We start from the raw sequence: 27,747 nt of genomic DNA on the forward strand, positions 1-27,747 counted from the left end.
CGCTGACCGGCACCGCAGCGAGGCCCCGGTGTTCACCCCAGGGGAGAGAGTCTGGCTCTCGACCCGGAACCTGCCCCTCCGCCTGCCCTGCCGGAAGCTGGGTCCGCGGTTTGTGGAGCCATTTAAAGTCCTGAGGAGAATAAACGAGGTGTGTTACAGATTACAACTTCCTTCTTATTATCGCATTAACCCCTCGTTTCATGTGTCTCTCCTCAGGCCGGTGGTAGCTGGTCCGCTGCAGGAAAATGAGGTACGGGAGGTCCCTCCACCCCCCCTGGACATCGGGGGGCCCCCGGCGTACACAGTCCGGTCCATCTTGGACTCCAGACGCCGGGCGAGGGGCCTGCAGTACCTCGTGGACTGGGAGGGGTACGGCCCGGAGGAGAGGTGCTGGGTACCGGTGGAGGACATACTGGACCCAGCGCTCATCCGGGAGTTCCACAGCCTCCATCCGGATCGCCCTGCGCCTCGCCCTCCGGGGCGTCCTCGAGGCCGGTGTCGGCGCGCTGCGGGAGCCGCGCGTCAGGGGGGGAGTACTGTCACGACAGTGACGGATGGTGGCGCCCCTCCTCGGCCGGGCGGAGCTCGGCGGTCGTCGTCGCCGGCCTACTAGCTACCATCGATCCCTTTTTGTTTCACTTTCGTTTGGTTAGGTCTAGGTAGGCACACACCTGTTTTGGGTTAGTCATTAGTAAGGGGGGGTTATTTAGGTTAGCGTAGGATGTATGTGGTTGTACGTGATTGTGTTGCTTGTCCGGGTTTTGTGTGTTCGTAAGAACATGTATTGAGTTTTTCCTTCTGCCAGTGGTTTCTTTTATTTGTGTACACCACCGCAGAATCGTTCAGGGCTGCGCCCCTATACCTTGTCGACCACGTACAGTGCTTCAAATAAAGAAGTGTGGTCACGAACTCTCTCTGTCTCCTGCGCCTGACTCTACCTCTCCTGTTGTTCCTCGAGCCAGCCTGTGACATCCCACCAAAATCTTCTGGTGAATTTACAAAAATACTCATCATAAACGTTGACAAAATACATAACAATTATTTTAAGAATTATAGATACAGAACTCCTTCATGCAATCACTGTGTCAGATTTTAAAATAGCTTTTCGGCGAAAGCACATTTTGCAATATTCTGAGTACATAGCTCACCATCACGGTTCAGACACCCGCCAAGTTCGGGGCAAACTAAACTCAGAATTAGTATTACAAATATTGTATTACCTTTGCTGATCTTCGTCAGAATGCACTCCCAGGACTGCTACTTCCACAAGAAATTTTGTTTTTGTTTTTTTCATCCGGCCGTGAAAATACTGCCCCCTAACCATATCAGGTTAACCAAAAAACGACCAACAACAGTCCCGTCAGGTACACTTGGACTAAACGGAAACAAAACACCCACCAAAACCCAAAGAAAATCAGGCTGCCTAAGTATGGCTTCCAATCAGAGACAACGAAAGACACCTGCCTCTGATTGGAAACCATACTCGGCCACACATGGAAAATGAAACATAGAAACAGACAACTAGAACAAATTCCCCTAGAAACAAACCAACCCCAAAACACACAAAACAACCCCCCTGCCACGCCCTGACCATTCTACTATGGCAAAATGACCCTTCTCACTGGTCAGGACGTGACAGCACAAGGAAAATATTCCGATTACAAAGTTATAATTTTCCTAATATAACTTTCAGATATTTTAATATCTGATCAATTAGTCTTCTCATTAATGAATTATTCTTTACCTCACGTTAGTCTCATTCCAAACATCGTAAATTGTTGGTTATCTGCACGAACCCAATCTTCACTATGAGTCATCCATACATCAATTGTCTAAAATCATTTATTTACTAACTAAATAATCACAGAAATGCACAAACAAACAGTAGATATAGTTACAAGGAAATGATAGCGGATGTGCCTTAGTGGGCTAAACCGGCATCACGGCTTGTTGGACAAAAGAGAAGTGGGGGTCGACTGAGATAAAAGACACTACAAAGTTGATAGTTATAACAATTGAAACGCTAAGCCTTCGCACATGAACACTCACTCACTCGGGAATAATTGAATTTCCTTCATTAAACAGTCAAAAATCACATTACATAATTTCACAAATAGTTTCATCGTTACTCATTCATCCCATACAACTATTAGATGCAAGCCCCACAACCGAGACTCTTGTATAAACAGGGTTATTGTAATGTGGCTGTATTGTCTCTCTCTCATGAGTTTCACAAAATTGTACCAAATGGACCAGTTCGTAGCTGGCTACTTCACCAACCTTTTATACATTCTCCAAAACATGAATATTGTTCAGTTCTCGAGTTCTGTGAGGTGGAAGAAATTCCTTTGTTCTCTCTATGAAAACTCACTCTCTCTCTATACTCTGGCCATGAGGAGAGAACTCCTGAAGTAATTTATGACCTGCCTAACAGAGCCTGGTGTAGGGAGTATAGAGAGAGGGGGATGGTGCAGAGAGAGGGGGATGGTGCTCGCTGTATCCAAAGAGGGCAACGTCATGACACTGCAGTGTACCCAAGTGGCATCGAGAGCAACTCCTTGCACACACGTTACCACTCCACTATGTCTCCCTGTCATGGCTTTTGCGCCATCAGTACAGATACCAACGCATCTTGACCACCAAAGTCCATTTGATGTCACAAAGCTGTCCAGTACTTAAAAAATATCCTCTCCTGTTGTCCTGGTTTCCAGTGGTTTGCAGAAGAGGATGTCTTCCTTAAATGACCCCCCATAAACGTAACGGACATATACCAGGAGCTGTGCCAGGTCCGCCACGTCTGTTGACTCATCCAGCTGTAATGCATAGAATTCACTGGCTTGTATGCAAAGCAGTTATTGTTTCAAAACATCTCCTGCCATGTCACTGATGCGTTGTGAAACAGTGTTGTTTGATGAAGTCATTGTCTGCATAGTTGTTTGGGCCTTTTCCCCCAGCATTGTCCCAGCCATATCCGCGGCAGCAGGAAGAATTAAGTCCTCTACAATAGTATGGGGCTTGCCTGTCCTAGCCACTCGGTAGCTCACCATATATTAATGGTATCTGTTGCTTTTATACATGACTTACTACTCGAAAGTTGTCCTGTTACTGCTAGGGGTTAGTATTGACACGGCTGGATAAAAAACATACCCGATTCAATCTGGTTACCACTCCTACCCAGTAACTAGAATATGCATATACTTATTACATATGGATAGAAAACACCCAAAATTTTCTAAAACTGTTTGAATGGTGTCTGTGAGTATAACAGAACTCAAATGGCAGGTCAAAACCTGAGAGATTCCTTTACAGGAAGTGGCCTGTCTGACCATTTCTTGAACTTCTTTTCCATCTCTATCATTTACTAAGGATCTCTGCTCTAACGTGACACTTCCCACGTCGTCCATAGGCGCTCAGAGCCCGGGAAAAAACAGAATGTCGTCATTCCAGCCCCAGGCTGAAACACATTATTGCCTTTCTCAAGTGGCCGATCAAGGGACACTGGGCTTATGCGCGTGACCCCGACCGCCCCCGCCTTTGGGATTTTTTCCTCTGTTTGCCGAAAAGGAGATTCCCTGTCGGAATATTATCGCTTTTCTACGAGAAAAATGTCGTAAAAATTGATTTTAAACAGCGGTTGACATGCTTCGAAGTACGGTAATGGAATATTTAGAATTTTATTGTCACGAATTGCGCCATGCGCGCGACACTTCTTTACTATTTCGGATAGTGTCTGGAACGCACAAACAAAACGCCGCTATTCGGATATAACGATGGATTATTTTGGACCAAACCAACATTTGTTATTGAAGTAGCAGTCCTGGGTGTGCATTCTGACGAAGACAACAAAAGGTAATCAAACTTTTATAATAGTAAATATGATTATGGTGAGTGCTAAACTTGCCGGGTGTCTAAATAGCGAGCCCGTGATGCCTGGGCTATGTACTTAGAATATTGCAAAATGTGCTTTCACCAAAAAGCTATTTTAAAATCGGACATATCGAGTGCATAGAGGAGGTCTGTATCTATAATTCTTAAAATAATTGTTATGCTTTTTGTGAACGTTTATCGTGAGTAATTTAGTAAAATGTTAGCGAATTCCCCGGAAGTTTGCGGGGGGTATGCTAGTTCTGAACGTCACATGCTAATGTAAAAAGCTGGTTTTTGATATAAATATGAACTTGATTGAACAAAACATGCATGTATTGTATAACATAATGTCCTAGAGTTGTCATCTGATGAAGATCATCAAAGGTGAGTGCTGCATTTAGCTGTCTTCTGGGTTTTGGTGACATTATATGCTGGCTTGAAAAATGGGTGTCTGATTATTTCTGGCTTGGTACTCTGCTGACATAATCTAATGTTTTGCTTACCTAGCCCATAGAGGTTAATTCTCACTCAAAAACTTGCGTGGCTTATTTTTCAAATTGCCATGTTTTGTTTCTAAATGTCTGCGCAAGAGTGAAGGTTTCATCGAGTTGTTAGGTAGTACTTTTGCACATAACACACTGTGGCTGACTAAAGGCACGACTCCCAATATAAGTGAACCCCAAATCAATGTAGTTCTCATCATATTTGCTCCTCTTCGATGGTCCAACGTCACTGTCTGTTGTTCGGTGCTTTCCCGGGTAAGGGCGCAGTAGCTCTTTGGCTGCTCTTCGGCCCCCGACGGCATTGTACCTACCCCTGGGGGGTACCTGCAATAAAGGACAAATTGTCAGACACACAAACACAAGTTCACATGCGTATAGCGTACATGTACGCACAGACACACACATCAGAACCCTGTAACACTACGGGAATAGACGATACATCATGCCTGTTTGGACAGTTTGAATATTTTTTATTCCAAACGAGTTAGTGTGTCTATAGGATTTAACATCAAGTGGTTGCTATGGAGAGGACATACCCGTCACCTCTCACCTCTATCAACCCACCCCTGCCCCTCCTCCGCCATTCTCCCCAAAACAGCAGCATCCTCCTATAGATCTGTACTTCAAAAGGAATAATAATAATATTAATACAAATTTTATCATAATATTCAGCGTCATTCTTTTAATAATCCATTTAGCACTAGTATAGAAATACGAAAAAAGAACAGAGAGAACTGAAAAGTAAACAAAAACAGTCTGTTGTGTTGTTGAGTGACCTCTCTCCCCTCACAGACAGCTCTCTGATTCACTTTGGCCACCCCTCATTTGCTCCCTCTGACATTCATATACATCCAAATACTCAAAAGTCTTCCTTTCCTTATCTCCTTTCCTTCTTCACCACTAAACAGAATAGAGATCCACCAGTGCTGTTCACTTGTCTAGGCCTGTAAGATCAGCTGTTGTGTAGGAAAGCAAAGGAGGCCATTGAAGTGTACACAGACTATGTGGTGACCTATGCAGCTGTGTGTGTCCGTCTCAGTGCTGCACTGCGGGTCCAAGAGAAGACCACAGAGATCATTTTGATGACATCTGTCTGTCTTAGGTTGTATGGTTATGTCTGTCTGTCACTGAGTACGTGTGTATTTATGTGTCTGTGCGAGTGGTGATCTGTGGTGTATGTGTGAGAGAGACATTAAAAGAGAAGAGGAAGGGATGCAGACAGACAAAGAGAAAGATAGACAGATAAACAGAGAGATGTATTTGCCTCCATCTGCTGGAGAATACTACTGTTCTCATTCTTCATGCCCTTGCTGACAGTTTATAGTTTATCATGTATTATCATTATTATCATGTATAATCATTATCATGTAGAAAGAAACACCAAGGAATATGAAGCTCCCGACCAGCTCATCTACAGCCCTGTTGGTGAGGGCATGCTTTCCCATCTTTCTCCTGCAGTCTATGATCATCTCCTTGGTCTTACTGATGTTGAGGGAGAGGTTGTTGTCCTGGCACCATACCGCCAAGTCTCTGACCTCCCTACTGCTGCCTCATCACTGTCGGTGATCAGGCCTACCGCCGCAGTGTCGTCAGCAAACTTGATGATGGTGTTGGAGTCATACGTGGCCACGCAGTTATGGGTGAACAGGGAGTACAGAAGGGGACTAAGCACACACCCCTGAGGGCCCCCGTCTTGAGGGTCAGCGTGGCGGAGGTGTTATTGCCTACCCTCACCACCTGGGGCTGGCCCGTCAGGAAGTCCAGGAACCATGGTCACCAACATGGTGATGAGCTTGTAGGTGACTATCATGTCGAATGCTGAGCTGTAGTCTATGAACAGCATTATCACATAGTTATTCCCCTCTTGTCCAGGTGGGAGAGGGCAGTGAGATTGAGATTGCGTCATCTGTGGATCTGTTGGGCCGGTATGCGAATTTGAGTGAGTCCAGGGTTTCTGGGATGGTGGTGTTGATGTGTGTCATCAGGGCTGACTAACTGAGTAACTGTCAGTGACTGACATAACAAGAGAAAAATTGCTGATGCACTAATAAATGTCAAACGTGCACCTTGTGTATTCTACTATTCTCTCTCTCAACTGAGTTTTTTTTCTCCCTTGGAAGACTAGACTATGTCCCACCTCTTGCTCATGGCCATTGGACACAAATGTTTGCTTTGTAGCACCTACAGATGAAACATCATGGACCCTGGTTAAGCCAAAAATTATAAAGTATTTCTCGAATATGCTTTCAGATACAAATGTGAAATATATGTCAAAGAACCATTCTATGGATTACATGAAATGAAAACCCCCAAAATCATACCCATACTAGTGTACTACATACTTAAACTGCATACCATTTACTCCTCATCACATACTATATAGCACGTACTGCTTAGTAAATGTATGCAGTATGGCACGGACGCAATACAGTAGCAGCTCCTGATTGGCTTAATAGGAGGGGCGGGGCATCGCATTAACCAGGCTGATAATAGCTCATTTCCAATTTGATTAATTTCTCTAAACTCTGAATAGAATAGGAATGGCGTTATAGGCCTACTCAGGCTGGTTATAGGAAGACCATCACATTATACCTACACCGTAGTAGACCATATAGCCAATCTATCCTGTTTAAAAAGGACTGAAGACAGAAAGAGATTATTTGGTTCCATTTCAACATATTTAAAAGTGAAACCAAAGGGCTGTAACATAAATTAAATCAAATAGCCTATCAAACACACCAGAACTTTTCAAAAGTTCAAATAAAAGGGCTATTGCACAGACAAATGTGGACAGTCGGGTGCATAGCAAATTCAGAACTGCTGGACAGCAACATAATAAACTAAAGCACTGATCATTGAGAATGAGATCAGAATGACTGCTAAGGCTTGAAGCATGAATTAAATTATTAAATAGGCAGCCTAGCCTACAAAACTAAAACAATCTGTTCCAATCAAAAGGCCTGATTTAACTTGACATCAATAATCAATAACGCAGCCACATCACGAGTCCCCTGTGCCAACATATTTGGAAATCAAAATAAGTCTTAATATTTAGTTTAAAAGCTCTGACGAAGGCCAAAAAACACTTTTCAGTGAGAAAACAGAAATCCACATAAAATGTTTTTAAAAAAAAAGACTTCTGTTTTCAAAGATGCAATAGTCGTGATCATTTTAAGGAGAACAAAAACTACTTAGTCTACATTTGAACAACCGAGGTAAAGACAGTTTCAAGCTGGATATTCAACAGATATTCACGATTTCAAACCTTAATAGCTTTCAAACCACTTGAGCCACAGACTCCAAATAAGTGTCATGATGTTGGAAAAATTGTTCACAACATTGCGCAGGTCTTATTTCACGATTTGGACATTAATTTGCTTTCCAAAGCTGATAAACATGTGGAAATGTGAGCAGCATTTTGTATTCCAAGTTGAATTAGTTAGGGAGCGTAAACAAAGTACAAACTTTTTTTACATTCGAATTTCAATAGCTACTTGGTCATGTGACCTGCTTGACTCAAACAAGGTTCAGAATGTCCACTGACTACCCTTCTATATTGCACACCCTTTGGTTTGTTCATTTTCATATCACACGTATTTACATTAATTTTTCAAACATACTAATTTCAATAGCTCCTTGGTCATGTAACCTACTGGACTCAAAAAAGGTTCAGAATGTACACTCAGTGGGCCTACACATTGCACACCCTTTACTATGTCCATTTTCATCTCACTCGTTTTGACATGAATTTTTCTAACTTACAAATGTCAATAGCTCCTTGGTCATGTGACCTACTGACTTCAAACAAGGTTCAGAATGTCCACTCAGTGGGCCTACACATTGCACATCCTTTAGTTTGTCCAATTTCATCTCACTCAATTTTACATTAATATTTCAAAATTGTAAACTTCAATAGCTCCTGGGTCATGTGACCTATTGGACTCAAACAAACTTCAGAATGCCCACGGACTAGCCTCATATATTGCACACTCTTGTTTGTGTACTGTAAAATCACACAGTGTAACATACATTTTTCATCGTTTTAAATTTCAACAGCTCCTTTGTCATGTCAATTACACACCTAAGCATGCAGTGGATATACACCCATATCGCATAACCTCTAGCCATTTATCTTCTGTATTTTTTTTACCTTTATTTAACTAGGCAAGTCAGTTAAGAACAAATTCTTATTTTCAATGATGGCCTAGGAACAGTGGGTTAACTGCCTTGTTCAGGGGCAGAACGACAGGTTTTTACCTTGTCAGCTTAGGGATTCAATCTAGCAACCTTTTGGTTACTAGCCTGTTGGGGCTCGGGGGCAGTATTGAGACATTTTGAAAAAAATATGTGCCCATTTTTAACTGCCTCCTACACCAACTCAGAAGCTAGGATATGCATATTATTAACACATTCGGATAGAAAACACTCTGAATTTTCTAAAACAGTTTGAATGGTGTCTGTAAGTATAACAAAACTCATATTGCAGGCAAAAACCTGTGAAAAATAGATCAAAAAAAAATGTGAATTTTGTGACTGTACTATTTAGTGTCATTGTTTTATAGATACCATAGTGAGAAAGGATTCATTTCGCAACACCTACGGCTTCCACTAGATGTCAACGATCTTTATAAAGTTGTTTGAAGCGTCTATGATAAACAGAGAGCAAATTAGAATCCAAGGAAGTTGACATGTCATCACTTCATTTTTTTGCGCCTGCGCATAAATCTGAGAAACGTGAGTTTTGTCTTCATTGTTTATCTAGACATAGGATAGGTTGTGTGAAAATATTACTGATGTTTAACGTTAAAAATGGACCAAAAGATTAATGCTAAACAACATTTGACATGTTTGAACGAACATAAATAGATTATTTACTAGTTTTTTTTAGCTTTTCGGCGTGATTTTACAGTCCCCCCACCACGTTTTGTGGGAGCATAATGAACGCTAAGTACTTGGTGTTATTTGGACATAAATTATGAACTTTGTCAAAAGAAACCACATTTGTTCCGGACCTGGGATGCCTTCCGGACCTGGGATGCCTGCCTTCTGATGGAGATAATCAAAGGTAAGGGGATATTTACAATGTTATTATCGATTTTAGATGATGCTAACTGTATAGCATAGCCTGTTGTTCTTAGCATAGCACCCCGTTTATTGCAAAATGTGATTTCCCAGTAAAGTTATTTTGAGATCTGGCCATTCGGTAGCAATTACGAGATGATAATATATTATTCTTTGAATGACAATATTATAATTTACCAATGTTTTCGAATAGTAATTTTGTTATGTTCACCGGAAGCATTTCAGAGAAGAAAAAAATCTGAATTTCACGCTACTGTAAAATGCTGTTTTTGGATATAAATATGAACTTGATGGAACAAAAAATGCATGTATTATATAACATAATGTCCTAGGAGTGTCATCTGATGGAGATTGACAAAAGTTAGTGCATAATTCAAGCTGGTTTCTGCTTTTGGTGACGCCTGACCTTGAATTGAAAATGGATGTTTGTACTTTTGTGGCTATGTACTGTCCTAACATAATCTAACTTTATGCTTTTGCTGTAAAGCCTCTTTGAAAATCGAACAATGTGGTTAGATTAAGGAGATGTTTATCATTTAAATTGTGTAAAATAGTTGATTGTTTGAGAAATTGAAATTATTAGATTTTTGATGTTTTGAATTTCCAGCCTTGTTAGCAATCCCGGCTCGGGGTTCATTGCTAACCTGTAGCCCATTTCTGACAAAAAAATAAATAAATCAGTGACCAATATAGCCACCCTTCTTTTCTATAACAGTCATAAGCCTTCCATCCATGGAGTCTGTCAGTTTCTTGATCTGTTGACAATCAACTTTTTGTGCAGCAGCAACCACAGCCTCCCAGACACTGGTCAGAGAGGTGTACTGTTTTCCTTCACCGTAAATCGTCCGTTTAAGAAGGGACCACAAGTTCTCAATAGGGTTTAGGTCAGGTGAGGAAGGGGGCCATGTCATTATTCTTTCATCTTTAAGGCCTTTACTGGCTAGCCACGCAGTGGAGTACTTCGATGCATGCGGTGGAGCATTGTCATCAATAAAAATCATGGTCTTCTTGAAAGATGCAGACTTTTTCCTGTACCACTGCTTGAAGAAAGTGTCTTCTAAAAACTGGCAGTAGGTTTGGGAGTTGAGTTTGAGTCCATCTTCAACCCAAAAAGGTCCAACTAGCTCATCTTTAATAATACCACCCCATACCAGTACCCCACCTCCACCTTGCTGGCGTCTGAGTCGAAGTGGAGCTCCGTGCCTCTTACTGATCCAGCCACGGGCCCATCCATCTGGTCCGTCAAGAGTCACTCTCATCTCATCAGTCCATAAAACCTTTGAAAAATCTGTCTTCAGATATCTCTTGGTCCAGTCTTGACGTTTCAACTTATGTGTCTTGTTCAGTGGTGGTCGGGTTTCAGCCTTCCTTACCTTGGCCATGTCTCTGAGCACTGAACACCTTGTACTTCTGGGCACTCCAGGTAGGTTGCAGTTATGGAATATGACAGCACTGGAGGATAATGGGTTCCTGGTAGCTTCACGTTTGATTCTTCTCAAATCTTTGGCAGTTAATTTGCGTCTTTTTTTCTCAACACGGTTCTTGCGACCCTGTTGACTATTTGCAACAAAACGTTTGATGGTTCTGTGATCACGCCCCAATATCTTAGCAATTTCAAGAGTGCTGCATTCCTCTGAAATACTTTTTAAAATGTTTGACTTTTCAGAGTCAGTTAAATCTCTTTTTTGGCCCATTTTGCCTGAGGAAAAGAAGCTGCCTAATAAATATACACACTTTGATATAGGGTGTTGATCTCCTTAGGCCACACCCTCCCTCATTACACATCACCTGATATGCTTAAATCCAATAAGCATTCCAGTTTATACAGCTTGGAGTTGGGAAATATGCATAATAATGATGATATGGTCAAAATACTGACTTGCCTAATAATTGTGCACACAGTGTATATCAATTTGGGAGTGGATGTTGGGGAAGTTCTGTGCAACTTCCTTGGCCATCTACACCAAAAAATAAAATAGAGTTTTTGACCTAATTGTCACATAACAGCTAACCATTCATTATTGAAAATATAACTATCAAACCTGCATTACAAAGACCCAGCAGCTGAAGGTGTCCTGCTGCATGGTGTGAGTTACTTCCCCTCCTTTCCACTTTATGTCCACCCAGTTGTCTTTCCCATGGCAGGATCTTCTCATTTTGAAGTATTCTCTTTTTTATGTGAACAAAATGGAATTCTGATTAGTTATAGGCAAATTAATACACAGGCCAAAACTGTATGCTGATTTTCTTACCACTATAATCTGTAGAGGTAATTTCCTCTACACACAGCCTAAATTATAGGCACTGAACCATTTACATGTGTCACGTCCTGACCAGTGAAAAGGGTCATTTGCCATAGTAGAATGGTCAGGGCGTGGCAGGGGGGTTGTTTTGTGTGTTTTGGGGTTTGTTTGTTTCCAGGGGAATGTGTTCCAGTTTTAATTTTCTATGTTTCGTTTTCCAGGTTTGGCCGAGTATGGTTTCCAATCAGAGGCAGGTGTCTTTCGTTGTCTCTGATTGGAAGCCATACTTAGGCAGCCTGTTTTCCTTTGGGTTTTGTGGGTGGTTGTTTTTTACGTATAGTTAGTACCTTACAGAACTGTCGTTTGTCGTTTGTTTATTTTGTTTAAGTGTTCTCTCATAATGAAAGAAGATGAGCACTCAACACGCTGCGCGTTGGTCTGTCCCTTTCGACGCATGTGACAGAACCACCCACCACCGAAGGACCAAGCAGCGTGGAAAGGAGCAACAGGAGAAGTACTTGGAGTCGTGGACGTGGGAGGAGATATTAGATGGGAAAGGACCCTGGAGGCAGGCTGGGGAGTATTGCCAACCAAAGGAGGAACTTCAGGCAGCGAAGGCAGAGCGGCGTTACTATGAGGCGCTGTATAAGCCAAGAGGCAAGTGCGAGAGGCAGCCCCCCCCCCCCCCCACGGGGAGTTGGGCAGAGTCAGGGTGGAGTCCTGAGCCAACTCCCCGTGCTTACCGTGGGGAGCGGGTGACGAGGAAAGCACCGAGCTATGCGGAAATGCGCACTGTATTGCACATACGCACGCACAGTCCGGTGCGGTCAGTACGGGCTCCTCAGCGTTGTCGTGCGAGAGTTGGCCGGCAGCCAGGGAGAAGTGCGCCGACACAACGTATCTGGTCTCCAGTGCGTCTCCTTGGCCCAGCTTACCCTGCGCCTGCTCTACGCACGGCAGCCCTCACTCTCCAGCACAGCCCAGTTCGCCCTGTGCCAGCGCTCCGCCCGTGCCTGGCTACAGTGATCATTCAGCCAGGACGGGGTGTGCCAGCCCTGAGCTCCAGACCACCGGTGTGCCTCCACGGCCCAGTGTGCCCCGTGCCTGCTCTGCGCACCCAGTCTCCTGTAAGTCCGGGGAGACCGGTCCCAGCTCCACACAGGAGGCCTCCAGTGACGCTCCTCAGCCCGGAGCTGCCAGAGACACTCCTCAGCCCGGAGCCTCCAGCGACGCTCCTCAACCCGGAGCCTCCAGCGACGCTCCTCAGCCCGGAGCCTCCAGCGACGCTCCTCAGCCCGGAGCCTCCAGCGACGCTCCTCAGCCCGGAGCCTCCAACGACGCTCCTCAGCCCAGAGCCTCCAGCGACACTCCTCAACTCGGAGCCTCCAGCGACGCTCCTCAGTCAGGAGCCACCTGTGCCTTGGTCTGTCCCTTTCGAAGCATGTGACAACATGAGAGTAATAAAAGTAGGATATAGGATCCAACCCTATCACAGAGTGAATAAATGTAGAGCGTCTGTAGACTTTAAGAAAAAAATATTAAGTGACAGTTTCATCAGTGCGTGCTTAAAGAAAGTCCTATCACAAAGATCACAGATGACAGTGCCCATCAAGTCTATGACAATAGAGAATGGATTGTAAGCACCAACGTGTGTTAAAGTGTGTTTGTCAAAATAATATCTGAAAATGTCAGTTGTTGAACATAATACTTCCATTTGCAATAGCAATTTATGATATATGCAGTTGAGGAATATTCCATGTATCAACACTACATTCGTGGCCAAATGTTTTGAGAATTACTATATAAATATTTATTTTCACAAAGTCTGCTGCCTCAGTGTCTTTAGATATTTTTGTCAGATGTTACTATGGAATACTGAAGTAGAATTTCAAGCATTTCATAAGTGTCAAAGGCTTTTATTGACAATTACATGAAGTTGATGCAAAGAGTCAATATTTGCAGTGTTGACCCTTCTTTTTCAAGACCTCTGCAATCCGCCCTGGCATGCTGTCAATTAACTTCTGGGCCACATCCTGACTGATGGCAGCCCATTCTTGCATAATCAATGCTTGGAGTTTGTCAGAATTTGTGTGTTTTTGTTTGTCTACCCGCCTCTTGAGGATTAATACGCTTTGCGATACAGACAAACGGCCATGTTGGAGAGATCTAAAATCTAAAATACTATGTAAATAATCCATTACCTTTGATTCTCTTCATCAGATGTCACTTCCAGGAATCCCAGGTCCATAACGAATGTAGTTTTGTTCAAAAAAGCTCATCATTTATGTCCAAAAAGCTCCGTGTTGTTAGCACATGATCTAAGCCCGCCGGACTTCACTTCATGAACGAGGGGAAAAAATATATTTACGTTCGTTCAAACATGTCAAACGTTGTATAGCATAAATCATTAGTGCCTTTTTTAACCAGAACATGAATAATATTCAAGGTGGACGAATGCATTCTCTTTTAAAACGTATTGGAACGAGGGTACCCAACATGACCTCGCGCGCCAGAGTCTAATCGGCCATCACCGTTCCAAGGCTCTTGTTCGGTCAGATCTCACAGTAGAAGACTCAAAACACTTTGTAAAGGCTGGTGACATCTAGTGGAAGCAATAGGAAGTGCCAAAAGATTAACAAGCCCCTGTGTGTTTCAATGTCATAGGCTTAAAGGTAATTCAACACATCAGGTATCCACTTCCTGTCAGAATCTGTCTCAGGGTTTTGCCTGCCAAATGAGTTCTGTTATACTCACAGACACCATTCAAACAGTTTTAGAAACTTTAGGGGGTTTTCTATCCATATATAATACGTATATGCATATTCTAGTTACTGGGTAGGATTAGTAACCAGATTAAATCGGGTACGTTTTTTTATCAAGCCGTGAAAATACTGCCCCCTAGCCCCAACAGGTTAACAAGAGAATCACTGACATGATGTCAGCTGGTCCTTTTGTGGCAGGGCTGAAATGCAGTGGAATATTTCTGGGGGGGATTCAGTTAATTTGCATGGCAAAGAGCGACATTGCAATTAATTGCAATCCATCTGATCACACTTCATAACATTCTGGAGTATATGCAAATTGCCATCATAGAAACTGTAGGACGGACATAAGACATTCCCACATACAGTATACACATACATAGAGGCATTTTTCAGCTATGATTTTACCACTCAGAATCCAGAATGGATATGACAATGGGGCCAGCACAGGACGTAATACACCCTTACAACAATCTACTTTTTGATCTTCTTGACTTCTTATCTGGTAAACTGCTACTGTGTGTACTCCAGTAAAAAAGGGTTGGTTTAGATTAAAAACTATTGCCCTGTGTCCCCGTTCATAGGGGCATGAGAGACTAGTCAGTGGTAGAATTGAGTTTGCACTTTATTGGCCCAAACACCCACAGAACCACAAGGTTGAGGTTACTCATGGACAGTAATTAGTACATATTTTTTTGTTTTTGTATTGACACATTGTGTCTTCTAAAAGTCCAAGAATAGGATCCAAAGTGTTTGTTCCCATAAATAAAAAGGAGGATGTCTCTCCTCATACCTGTGGCACTTTAGTCAGACTGCCAGACTGTGTAAAAACTTTATGATGGGGCCGGCAATGGAGTTCCCATTGACTAAGCACCACGGAGACCAATCAGGAGAGAATACATACAGGTCAAGGGTGCCAATTGAAAGTCAAGGGGTATGTCTGTGCCTTTTGGATTACTCTCTCTTTACAGAGAACCCCTGTGGTTCTAGTCAAGAGCTACCCTTCCCCTTTCAGTCTGCTCTGCACATGTCTGAAAGTGACAGAGCCAGCAGCCAAGAGAGTTTTTCACAGTATGTCATAAAACATTATCACACTTATGAATGTATGTAAAATGCTAATATGTATTAGATGCAGTACAATGGAATAACTATAGTCTACTGACTATATAAGGGTAGTCAGTGGACATTCTGAACCTTGTTTGGAGTCAGTAGGTCACATGACCAAGGAGCTATTGAAATTTGAAAGTTTGAAAGATTAATGTAAAAACATTTGAGATGAAAATGGACAAACTAAAGGGTGTGCAATGTGTAGGCCCACTGAGTGTACATTCTGAACCTTGTTTCGTAGTCAGTAGGACATATGACCAAAGAGCTATTGAAATTCAAAAATGTAAATAAATAATTTAAAACAGTGTGAGATGTAAATCTACAAAGAAAAGTGTGTGCAATGTGTGTCTATGCCATCCGGTTAGCTACAACCAGTTTTGAAAGTTTTAGGAGTAATGGTTAAAGACCTATTGAGATTTGAAAAATGTGATTTGTCACTATGTTGACGCTCCCTAACTGCTGTTGGTGGACGTAAGGAAAACTACATGCGAATATCCTTTGAATATCCAACCTGAAACCGACTTTACCTTGGTATTTGAACACCACCGCAGAAGCTTCGGCCTATCACTCATATCCCACCTCTTCCAATGCATTGTTGAAAAGTGTGCATCGAATTCTAGTAGATGAAAAGCGAAATGAGTATAACATCCTGTCATTTAAACCATACTTGATTTTCAAAATGTCGCATACTATTAAATATTATATTTTCGCATACTGAGAATGCGTCATGCGGGATTGCATTTTCTCCCGCTATTCGATGATTACGGTAGCACATCCCCATGTCTAATTGATCAACTATTGTCAAAGCCGAAATGAGTATGACATACTCGATTCTCTAAATTTTGCATACTATTCAACTTAATTTTTGCACATTTTCAAACAGCCAACTATTTAGGACGCAGGTATAGGACACAGCCATGGCTTTTTATTGTCCTGGTTCACTGCTATTTTTATTGTCCTGGTTCACTGCTATTTTTATTGTCCTGGTTCACTGCTATCTTTATTGTCCTGGTTCACTGCTATTTTCATTGTCCTGTTCACTGCTATCTATATTGTCCTGGTTCACTGCAATTTGTATTGTCCTGGTTCACTGCAATTTGTATTGTCCTGGTTCACTGCTATTTAAATTGTCCTGGTTCACTGCTATTTTTATTGTCCTGGTTCACTGCTATTTTTATTGTCCTGGTTCACTGCTATTTTTATTGTCCTGTTCACTGCTATTTATATTGTCCTGGTTCACTGCTATTTGTATTGTCCTGGTTCACTGCTATTTTTATTGTCCTGGTTCACTGCTATCTTTATTGTCCTGGTTCACTGCTATTTTCATTGTCCTGTTCACTGCTATCTATATTGTCCTGGTTCACTGCAATTTGTATTGTCCTGGTTCACTGCTATTTAAATTGTCCTGGTTCACTGCTATTTTTATTGTCCTGGTTCACTGCTATTTTTATTGTCCTGGTTCACTGCTATTTTTATTGTCCTGTTCACTGCTATTTATATTGTCCTCGTTCACTGCTATTTGTATTGTCCTGGTTCACTGCTATTTTTATTGTCCTGGTTCACTGCTATTTTTATTGTCCTGGTTCACTGCTATTTTTATTGTCCTGGTTCACTGCTATTTTTCAATCTTTTAGATGTACTGTAGATCTTTTATTTAATTGTTTTGTATTTAAATGTATTATAAAATGTATTTTTTGTGAAATGTATTGAGATGTTTAAATTAAAAGTTTAGTTATAAAATGTTTCACATTGTGTTTTTTCATCATAAATGATTGGTTACTGGTACCTTCATGTACGTGTAAAATACTACTGTTCTCAGATTTGAATGAATACATTTTGTATTATATCAGGTTTTGTTGCAAAACGCTATATATCCCTTGTTTAGCTGGAATGGAATGTTAATATCCTGTATATTTGACTCTGATATATGTAGTTGTCTCATATACTGTAGCTATCTTAAGATAAAAAAAATAACTGTACAAATGATACATTTGTGACATCAATATAATAATAATCATAATAATAATAAATCAATACAGTAAAATGAGATTTGTAGCACATGCTCTTCTTCAGAGCGACACAGTTAATCTAGTTAATTGTCACATTTGACTGTGTAAAACCTAGCAGTGCTACTTTTTCTCTGAGAGTGAGGTGGATATACAGTTAAAGTCAGAAGTTTATATACCTTGATTATTAAAAAAATTAAATGACACTGAACCGACCTCAAAAAGCACTAATTGCTCAGCACTACTGCTCAGACCAATCGCAGAAAGTCCTAGCTAAAGTTTTGCTTGATATTTTTTGTTGCTAAAAATATATTTTGTATAGTTTCATTTGAATAGAAAACTAAAACATTAAAGTAACTAATTGTTACACAGAAATTATTTGATACTGAGAGAAAAACAGCTGCATTGGGCCTTGTCCCCTCCATTTGATCTCAAAATGGTGGAGTATAGAGAAATGTAAGATTTTAGCTTCATTGTCAAAATATGTATGGAGGTAAGTGTACATGTGTATATAATACTGTATGATATGATCTACAATCGGTCTAGAAAAAGACTCAACTTTTAAAGGCACAGTGTGACTGACCGGAGTTTGAACAAAGGTCACATACTCAACAAGATCAAATCAAACTTTATTTGCCACATGCACCGAAAACAACAATTGTAGACTTTACCATGAAATGCTTACTTACAAGCCCTTAACCAACAGTGCAGTTCAAGAAGAAGAAAATATTTACCAAGTAGGCTAAAATAAAAAGTAACACAATAAGAATAACAATAACGAGGCTATATACAGGGGGCACCGGTACCGAGTCAGTGTGCGGGGGTACAGGCTAGTTGAGGTAATCTGTACATGTAGGTGGGGGCGAAGTGACTATCCATAAGTAACAAACAAACAGCAAGTAGCAGCAGTATACAAGAGGGGGGTCAATGTAAATTTTCCGGTGGCGATTTTTATGAATTGTTCAGCAGTCTAATGGCTTGTGGGTAGAAGCTGTTGAGGAGCCTTTTGGTCCTAGACTTGGAGCTCTGGTATGGCTTGGCATGCGGTAGCAGAGAAAAGTCTATAACTTGGGTAGCAGGAGTCTCTGACAATTTCATGGGCTTTCCTCTGACACAGCCTATTATCTGGGTCCTGGATGGCAGGAAGCTTGGCCCCAGTGATGTACTGGGCCGTTCGCACTACCCTCTATAGCGCCTTAAGGTCAGATGCCGAGCAGTTACCATACCAGGCGGTGATGCAACCTGTCAGTATGCTCTCGATGGTGCAGCTGTAGAACCTTTTGCGGATCTGGGGACCCATGCCAAATCTTTTCATTCCTGAGGGGGAAAAGGTTTTGTTGTGCCCTCTTCACGACTGTCTTGGTATGTTTGGACCATGATAGTTCGTTGGTGATGTAGACAACAAGGAACTTAACTCTCGACCCGCTACACTACAGCCCCGTCAATGTTAATGTGGGCCTGTTTGGCCCGCCTCTTCCTGTAGTCCCCAATCAGCTCCTTTGTCTTGCTTACATTTAGGGAGAGGTTGTTGTCCTGGCACCACACTGCCAGTTCTCTGACCTCCTCCCTATAGGCCAGCTCATCATTGTTGGTGATCAGGCCTACCACTGTTGTGTCGTCAGCAAACTTAATGATGGTGTTGGAGTCGTGTTTGGCTACGCAGTCGTGGGTGAACAGTGAATACAGAAGGGGACTAAGTATACACCTCTGTGGGGCCCCAGTGTTAAAGATCAGTGTGGCATAAGTGTTGTTGCCTACCCTTACCACCTGGAGGCGGCCCGTCAGGAAGTCCAGGATCCAGTTGCAGAGGGAGGTGTTTAGTCCCAGAGTCCTTAGCTTAGTAATGAGCTTCGTGGGCACTATGGTGTTGAACGCTGGGCTGTAGTCAATGAACAGCATTCTCACATAGGTGTTCCTTTTGTCCAGGTGAGAAAGGGCAGTGTGGAGTGCGATTGAGATTGCGTCATCTGTGGATGTGTTGGGGCGGTATGCGAATTGGAGTGGGTCTAGGGTGCCTGGGAGGATGCTGTTGATGTGAGCCATGACCAGCCTTTCAAAGCACTTCGTGGCTACCGACGTGAGTGCCACAGGGCGGTAATCATTTAAGCAGGTTACCTTCGCTTCCTTGGGCACAGGGACTATGGTGGTCTGCTTGAAACATGTAGGTATTTCAGACTCGGTCAGTGAGAGGTTGAAAATGTCAGTGAAGACACTTGACAGTTGGTCCGTGCATGCTTTGAGTACACGTCCTGGTAATCCGCCTGGGCCAGCGGCCAGTGAATGTTGACCTGTTTAAATGTTGAGTTCACATTGGCTACCGAGAGCGTTATCATACAGTCATCCAGAACAGCTGGTGTTCTCGTGCATGCTTCAGTGTTGTTTTCCTCGAAGCGAGCATAAAAGGCATTTAGCTTGTCTGGTAGGCTCGCGTCACTGGGCAGCTCGCGGCTGGGTCTCCCTTTGTAGTCTGTATAAGTTTAAGCCCTGCCACATCTGACGAGCGTCAGAGCCGGTGTGGTAGGATTCAGTCTTAACCTCTATGGGCTAGGTGGGACGCTTGCCTACTCAACAGCCAGTTGAATCCTGTGGCGCGTTATTCAAATCCTTAGATATGCTATTACTTCAATTTTTCAAAAATATGACTATTTTACACCATTTTAAAGATAAGACTCTCGTTAATCTAACCACACTGTCCGATTTCAAAAAGACTTTACAACGAAAGCAAAACATTACATTATGTCAGCAGAGTACCGAGCCAGAAATAATCAGACACCCATTTTTCAAGCTAGCATATAATGTCACATAAACCCAAACCACAGCTAAATGTAGCACTCACCTTTGATGATCTTCATCAGATGACAACCCTAGGACATTATGTTATACAATACATGCATGTTTTGTTCAATCAAGTTCATATTTATATCAAAAACCAGCTTTTTACATTAGCATGTGACTAGCATGTGACTAGCATTCCCACCGAACACTGCCGGTGAATTTACTAAATTACTCACGATAAACGTTCACAAAAAGCATAACAATTATTTTAAGAATTATAGATACAGAACTCCTCTATGCACTCGATATGTCCGATTTTAAAATAGCTTTTCGGTGAAAGCACATTTTGCAATATTCTCAGTAGATAGCCCGGCATCACAGGGCTAGCTATTTAGACACCCAGCAGGTTTAGCACTCATCAAAGTCAGATTTACAATAAGAAAAATGTTCTTACCTTTGTTGTCTTCGTCAGAATGCACTCCCAGGACTTCTACTTCAATAACAAATGTTGGTTTGGTCCAAAATAATCCATCGTTATATCCAAACAGCGGCGTTTTGTTCGTGCGTTCTAGACACTATCCTAAAGGCTAAATCAGGGTTACGAGCATGGCGCAATTCGTGACAAAAGAATTCTAAATATTCCATTACCGTACTTCGAAGCATGTCAACCGCTGTTTAAAATCAATTTTTATGCCATTTTTCTCATAAAAAAGCGATAATATTCCGACCGGGAATCTGCGTTTAGATAAACAGACAAAGGAAAACAAAGCATTCGGTCGAAGCGGGCACGCGCCTAAGCCCATAGTACTCTGAGTGGCCACTTGCCAAAAGCGATAAAGTGTTTCAGCCAGAGCCTGCCTCAATATCGTTCAACGTTTTCCCAGGCTCTGAGACCCTATGGAAGACGTAGGAAGTGTCACGTTATTGCACAGATCCTGAGTCTTCAATAAAAAGAGCCAAGATGAAACACTACTTCTCAGACAGGCCACTTCCTGCTTGAAATCTTCTCAGGTTTTGGCCTGCCATAGGAGTTCTGTTATACTCACAGACACCATTCAAACAGTTTTAGAAACTTTAGGGTGTTTTCTATCCAAAGCCAATAATTATATGCATATTCTAGTTACTGGGCAGGAGTAGTAACCAGATTAAATCGGGTACGTTTTTTATCCAGCCGTGTCAATACTGCCCCCTATCCCCAACAGGTTAATCCTGTATTGACGATTTGCTTGTTTTATGGTTTGTCTGAGGGCATGGCGGGATTTCTTATAAGCATCCAGATTAGTCTTCCACTCCTTGAAAGCGTCAGCTTTAGCTCGATGTGGATGTTGCCTGTAATCCATGGCTTCTGGTTGGGATATGTACGGTATGTCACTGTTGGGATGACGTCATCGATGCACTTATTGATGAAGCTGATGACTGAGGTGGTGTATTCCTTAATGCCATTGGAACATATTCCAGTCTGTGCTAGAAAAAGAGTCCTGTAGTGTAGCATCCGCGGCATCTGACCACTTCTGTATTGAGCGAGTCACTGGTACTTCCTGCTTTAGTTTTTGCTTGTAAGCCGGAATCAGGAGGATAGAATTGTAGTCAGATTTGCCAAATGGAGGGTGGGGGAGAGCTTTGTATGCATCTCTGTGTGTGGAGTAAAGGTGGTGTATGATTTTTTTTCCCCCTGGTTGCACATGTGACATGCTGGTAAAAATTTGGTAAAACTTATTTAAGTTTGCCTGCATTAAAGTCCCCGACCACTAGGAGCACCGCTTCTGGACGAGCATTTTCTTCTTTGCTTATGGCCTTAGAGCTGGTTGAGAGCGATCTTAGTGCCAGCTTCGCTTTGTGGTGGTAAATAGATGGCTATGAATAATACAGATGAGAACTCTCTTGGTAGATAGTGTCGACAGCTTATCATAAGGTACTCTATCTCAGGCGAGTAATACCTCAAGACTTCTTTAATATTAGACATCGCGCACCAGCTGTTATTGACAAAAAGACACACACCCCGACCCCTCGTCTTACCAGAGGCAGCATCTCTGTTCTGCCGGTGCATGAAAAATCCCGCCAGCTCTATATTGTCCGTTTCTTCGTTCAGCCACGTGTCATTGAAATATAAGATGTTACAGTTTTTAATGTCCCGTTGGTAGGATAATCTTAATAGTAGGTCATCAATTTTATTTTCTAACGATTGCACGTTAGCAAGGAGAATGGAAGGCATTGGGAGTTTACTCGCTTGCCTCCGGATTCTCAGAATGATCCCTGATCTGCGTCCCCTTTTCTGGCATCTTTTCTTCACGCAAAAGGTTTGGATTAGGGCCTGTTCCAGTGAAAGCAGGATATCCTTTTCGTCGGACTCATTAACCTCTTATGGCTAGGGGGCAGTATTTTCACGGCCGGATAAAAAACGTACCCGATTTAATCTGATTATTACTCCTGCCCAGAAACTAGAATATGCATATAATTATTAGCTTTGGATAGAAAACACTCCAAAGTTTCTAAAACTGTTTGAATGGTGTCTGTGAGTATAACAGAACTCATTTGGCAGGCCAAAACCTGAGAAGATTCTGTACAGGAAGTACCCTGTCTGACCATTTCTTGGCCTTCTTGATTATCTCTATCCAATACAGGGGATCTCTGCTGTTACGTGACACTTCCTACGGCTCCCATAGGCTCTCAGAAGGCGGCAAAAAGCTGAATCGTGGCTTTGCAGGCCCTGGTTGAAAAACAGTAGCGCGTTTGGATAGTGGCCGGTCACAGTACTATGAGACTGAGGCGCGTGCACGACTCGACTCCATGTTTTTATTCTTTCGTCTTTGAACGAAAACCACCACTCCCGGTCGGAATATTATCGCTTTTTTACGAGAAAAATGGCATAAAAATTGATTTTAAACAGCGGTTGACATGCTTCGAAGTACGGTAATGGAATATTTTGAATTTTTTTTGTCACGAAATGCGTCGTGCGCATGACCCTTATTTACACTTCGGATAGTGTCTTGAACGCACGAACAAAACGCCGCTATTTGGATATAACTATGGATTATTTTGAACCAAACCAACATTTGTTATTGAAGTAGCAGTCCTGGGAGTGCATTCTGACGAAGAACACCAAAGGTAATCAAACTTTTCTAATAGTAAATCGGAGTTTGGTCAGGGCTAAACTTGGTGGGTGTCAAAATAGCTAGCCGTGATGGCTGGGCTATCTACTCAGAATATTGCAAAATGTGCTTTCACCGAAAAGCTATTTTAAAATCGGACACCTCGATTGCACAAAGGAGTTCTGTATCTATAATTCTTTAAATAATTGTTATGTTTCGGTGGGAATGCTAGTTCTGAACGTCACATGCTAATGTAAAAAGCTGTTTTTTGATATAAATATGAACTTGATTGAACAAAACATGCATGTATTGTATAACATAATGTCCTAGGCATGTCATCTGATGAAGATCATCAAAGGTTAGTGCTGCATTTAGCTGTGTTTTTTTTTTTGTGACATTATATGCTAGCTTGAAAAATGGTTGCCTGATTATTTCTGGCTGGGTACTCTGCTGACATAATCTAATGTTTTGCTTTCGCTGTAAAGCCTTTTTGAAATTGGACAGTGTGGTTAGATAAAGGAGAGTCTTGTCTTTAAAATGCTGTAAAATAGTCATATGTTTGAAAAATTGAAGTTTTTGTATTTTTGAGGAATTTGTAATTCGCGCCACGCCTATCATTGGATATTGGAGCAGGTGTTCCGCTAGCGGAACGTCTAGATGTAAGAGGTTAAAGGAATCAGAGCTAGGCGTCCCGCAAGCGGGACATCTTCCAGTGAAACTGGAGGGCGTGCAATTCAAATAAATAATCAGGAAAATTATGGATATTTAACATTTGGGCACCCTCATAGATATGATCCTGACCAACTTGCCCTCCAAATACACCTCTGCTGTTTTCAATAAGGATCTCAGTGATCACTGCCTCATTGCCTGCATCCGCTATGGGTCCGTGGTCAAACTACCACCCCTCATCACTGTCAAACGCTCCCTAAAACACTTCTGCGAGCAGGCCATTCTAATCGACCTGGCCCCGGTATCCTGGAAGGATATTGACCTCATTCCGTCAGTCGAGGATGCCTGGTCGTTCTTTAAAAGTAATTTCCTCACCATCTTAAATAAGCACGCCCCTTTCAAAAATTTTAGAACTAAGAACAGATATAGCCCTTGGTTCACTTCTTTTGGATTTTCTCCTACCGTATCTATTGTGTTATATTCTCCTATATTATTTTAACATTTCTACAAACTTCAAAGTGTTTTCTTTCCAATGGTACCAGTTATATGCATATCCTGGCTTCAGGGCCTGAGCAACAGGCAGTTTACTTTGGGCATGTCATTCAGGTGGAAATTGAGAAAAAAGGGGCCTAGCCCTAAGAAGCTAAAGGAAAAAGTTTCTTCCAGTCCACGGTAAGTTATTTTCGGTCGTAAGAGACGGTAACAGCAACATTATGTACACAGTAAGTAAAAAAATAAGTTATATAAAATGCAAAAAAAATTGCACAATTGGTTGGTGGAAGGTAAAACGTCAGCTATGTTCTTCGGCGCCATCTTTGTGAAGCCTGCTATGCAAAATGAATTCAGATTTTCTAGTTCTGCTCTATTTATGCACACATGCAAACACTCATAGGGTGAACAGTTACCAGCTTCTTTGTGTTAACGTCAGGGGGACTGACAGAAGCTGGTCCAAATATATCTGTATCTTCTTCCTGCTGGCCCTGTCATGCATCTTCTTCCTGTTCAGCAATATCAACATTCTAGAGGTAGGGTAAATCCATCTGCACTCAAAACAAGTTACAGGTCAAACATGATTCATTTCTCACATGGCTTCAATCACAATTTACCTCCTTTACCACCCTGTCCTCCTCACATGGGAGCTATACTGGGGCTTAGCGAAAACTGTAGGTGTTTAGCTGCTACATTGGACACAGATTTTTTTTACGCCAGCCACTTTACCAAATGTTCTCGGGTGTGAGCCGTGTGTCATTCTTGAAAACAGAAAAATTGCGTAATTTTACACTGAACAGCGCTAGCCTCTCACAGAGCCATGCTGCTTACGTCCAGGTTTAATTGAAATTAATTTGAGCGTAGCACTTTCTGCAAAACGTATGCTTTCAGTGTTGCACACCTGTACCTCTACTCTTCTCAGCAGAAGCTCAACTGCCAAATGGTGTCAACGTTCTACCAGCTCCAGAGCAGCATCCACCCAGCTTTCATCACAGCGGGCCCTTCTCCTCTGCGCCGCAACCAGAGCTACTGGATGAGCAATACCTCCTGGAGTCCATCGCCTGGCCACAGCCTCAGCCCCATTCTGTGAATGTGTCCCTGAACCAGACCAGTGACCCTGCACACAGCCTTTTTGTGATCCTGCCAGCAGGGGGCAGGAGAGAGTGGCACGTGGGGGACCAGTTGGAGGTTCTGGTCCATATGCACAATTTCCAGGGGCATCCCAAGAGCTATGGTGGAGACTTCTTGCTGGCCCGGCTGCACTCCTCCAAGTTGGGGCAGGCGTTGCAGGACAGGTGCTGGACCACAGGAATGGGACCTACTCTGCCAATTTCCCGTTACTATGGCAGGGGTCTGCACAGGTGGAGGTGACACTGGTCCATCCTAGTGAGGCAGTTCATGTTCTAGGATGGTTACGAGAAGAACGGCCCGATCTGATTTTCTTTTAGAGTCTGTTCCGCTCTGGAAAACTGTCCCAAACATCTGTATGTAACCTGTGTCTGCTGACAAACCAGAAGCCATTGTGCAATTACACAGACCCCCACACAGGGGAGCCCTGGTACTGCTACAAGCCCAAGCTGCTGATCTGTGACACACGGATCAACCACGCTAGCAGAGGAAACTTTGTGAAACATCTGCTCACCAACATAAGCATTGCTCTTCGAGGTTAGTGAGGGGTGCATTCCATATGTCAGTGAAAGTGTGTCTAATTGAATCAGACTTTGTTTTCAATGTATCAGATTGCTTGATGCTGTTGGTTTATTTAACATTCAAATATGATTCTCTCTCAATTCTTTCTCAGTGGTGTGAACATCAAAGTTCCCATTCATCCTTCAGGGTCTGACAGTGTCATTGTGCTGCCTGAGAAAAAAGGTAGGCAAGCAAGGAGATACCACAGTACAACTGTGTGTTTATCTTTTTAACACTAGCTAGCCAGCCTACTAACTGCTCTGCTCTGCTTTGTGGCTGTATACTTCAACTCTGGAGAGTTTCTGGGTGTGCAGGACAGTATTCGAGCCAACTACTGCATCTACAGTAATGTAAGGTGGGAAAGCCCTAGCACCTCTATTGCCTGTAAAGTGATGATGCTAGCTGGTGCAAGATGCTTGCTTTCCTCTTTCAGACAAAGCAGACGTGGAGAGAAGCAGCATGAAGACAGTCGACCAGGTTCACTCCTTCCAGGTATTACTTCCAAGGGTCATGGCGAGCGCTGGGTGGTGGTGTGATGCGCCAGTTTAACGTCTCATCTGCCACTCAGTGTCTGAAGGACAAGGTGGTGTACATGTACGGAGACTCTACTGCCAGACAGTGGTTTGAGTATCTCAACGCCTTGGTACCCGGTGAGTCCTGTGGCATCTTTCACTCTCTAATGCCTCAGGTGCTTTCTAACTCTCTCTTCTGTCTGTCCAACTCTCAACTCTCCCTTTCTTTGTGACAGAGCTGACGGAGTTCAACCTTTACAGTCCTAAGAATGTGGGGCCCTTCATGGCAGTAGACAGCACCCACAACATCCTGCTGAAGTACCAATGTCATGGTCCTCCAATCCGCTACTCTACTGTCATTGCCAGTGAGATGCGCTATGTCGCTAACGAGCTGGATGACCTGACTGGCGGGTCGAACACTGTGGTGATTATCAGTTTATGGTCCCATTTCAACACCTACCCTGTGCAGGTCTACATTAGGCGGGCGCTGGTGGGGGGGGGTTGGATGACCACTTTTTTTTTTTTTCCTTTATACTAAATGGATTATTACTAATCTCTCTACGTTTTCACCATTGTGCCGGTAGCTTAGTGGTTAGCGCATTTGGCCAGTAACCAAAAGGTTGGTGGATTGAATCCCTGAGCTGACAAGGTAAAAATCTTTCGTTCTGCCCCTGAACAGGGAAGTTAACCCACTGTTCCTAGGCTGTCATTGTAAATAATAATTTGTTCTTAACTGGCTTGCCTAGTTAAATAAAATAAATTGTGAAGCCCTAGTTATTTTGTTGTTTTGACAAATTCATTTCTGAAGATTATTTACTGTATTTAATGTGATTAATTTACATTTGTCCCTCAGGTTTAGATCAGCTTTAATATTGTGGGTTCTAGAACTCTTGTGTTAATATGGTAACACATCTAGTATAAACTGAACAAAAACATAAATGCAACAATTACCAA

The 27,747-nt window shown here is 42.5% G+C and overlaps 1 pseudogene; it reads left to right on the forward strand.

Annotated features, from left to right (window-relative positions):
* Positions 1-18,053: 18,053 nt before the first annotated feature.
* On the forward strand, positions 18,054-27,652 carry LOC106605711 (NXPE family member 3-like; annotated as a pseudogene).
* The last annotated feature ends 95 nt before the right edge of the window (positions 27,653-27,747 follow it).

The sequence above is a fragment of the Salmo salar genome, chromosome 05 (genome assembly GCF_965601325.2).
Source record: "Salmo salar chromosome 05, fSalSal1, whole genome shotgun sequence".
NCBI lineage: Eukaryota > Metazoa > Chordata > Actinopteri > Salmoniformes > Salmonidae > Salmo > Salmo salar.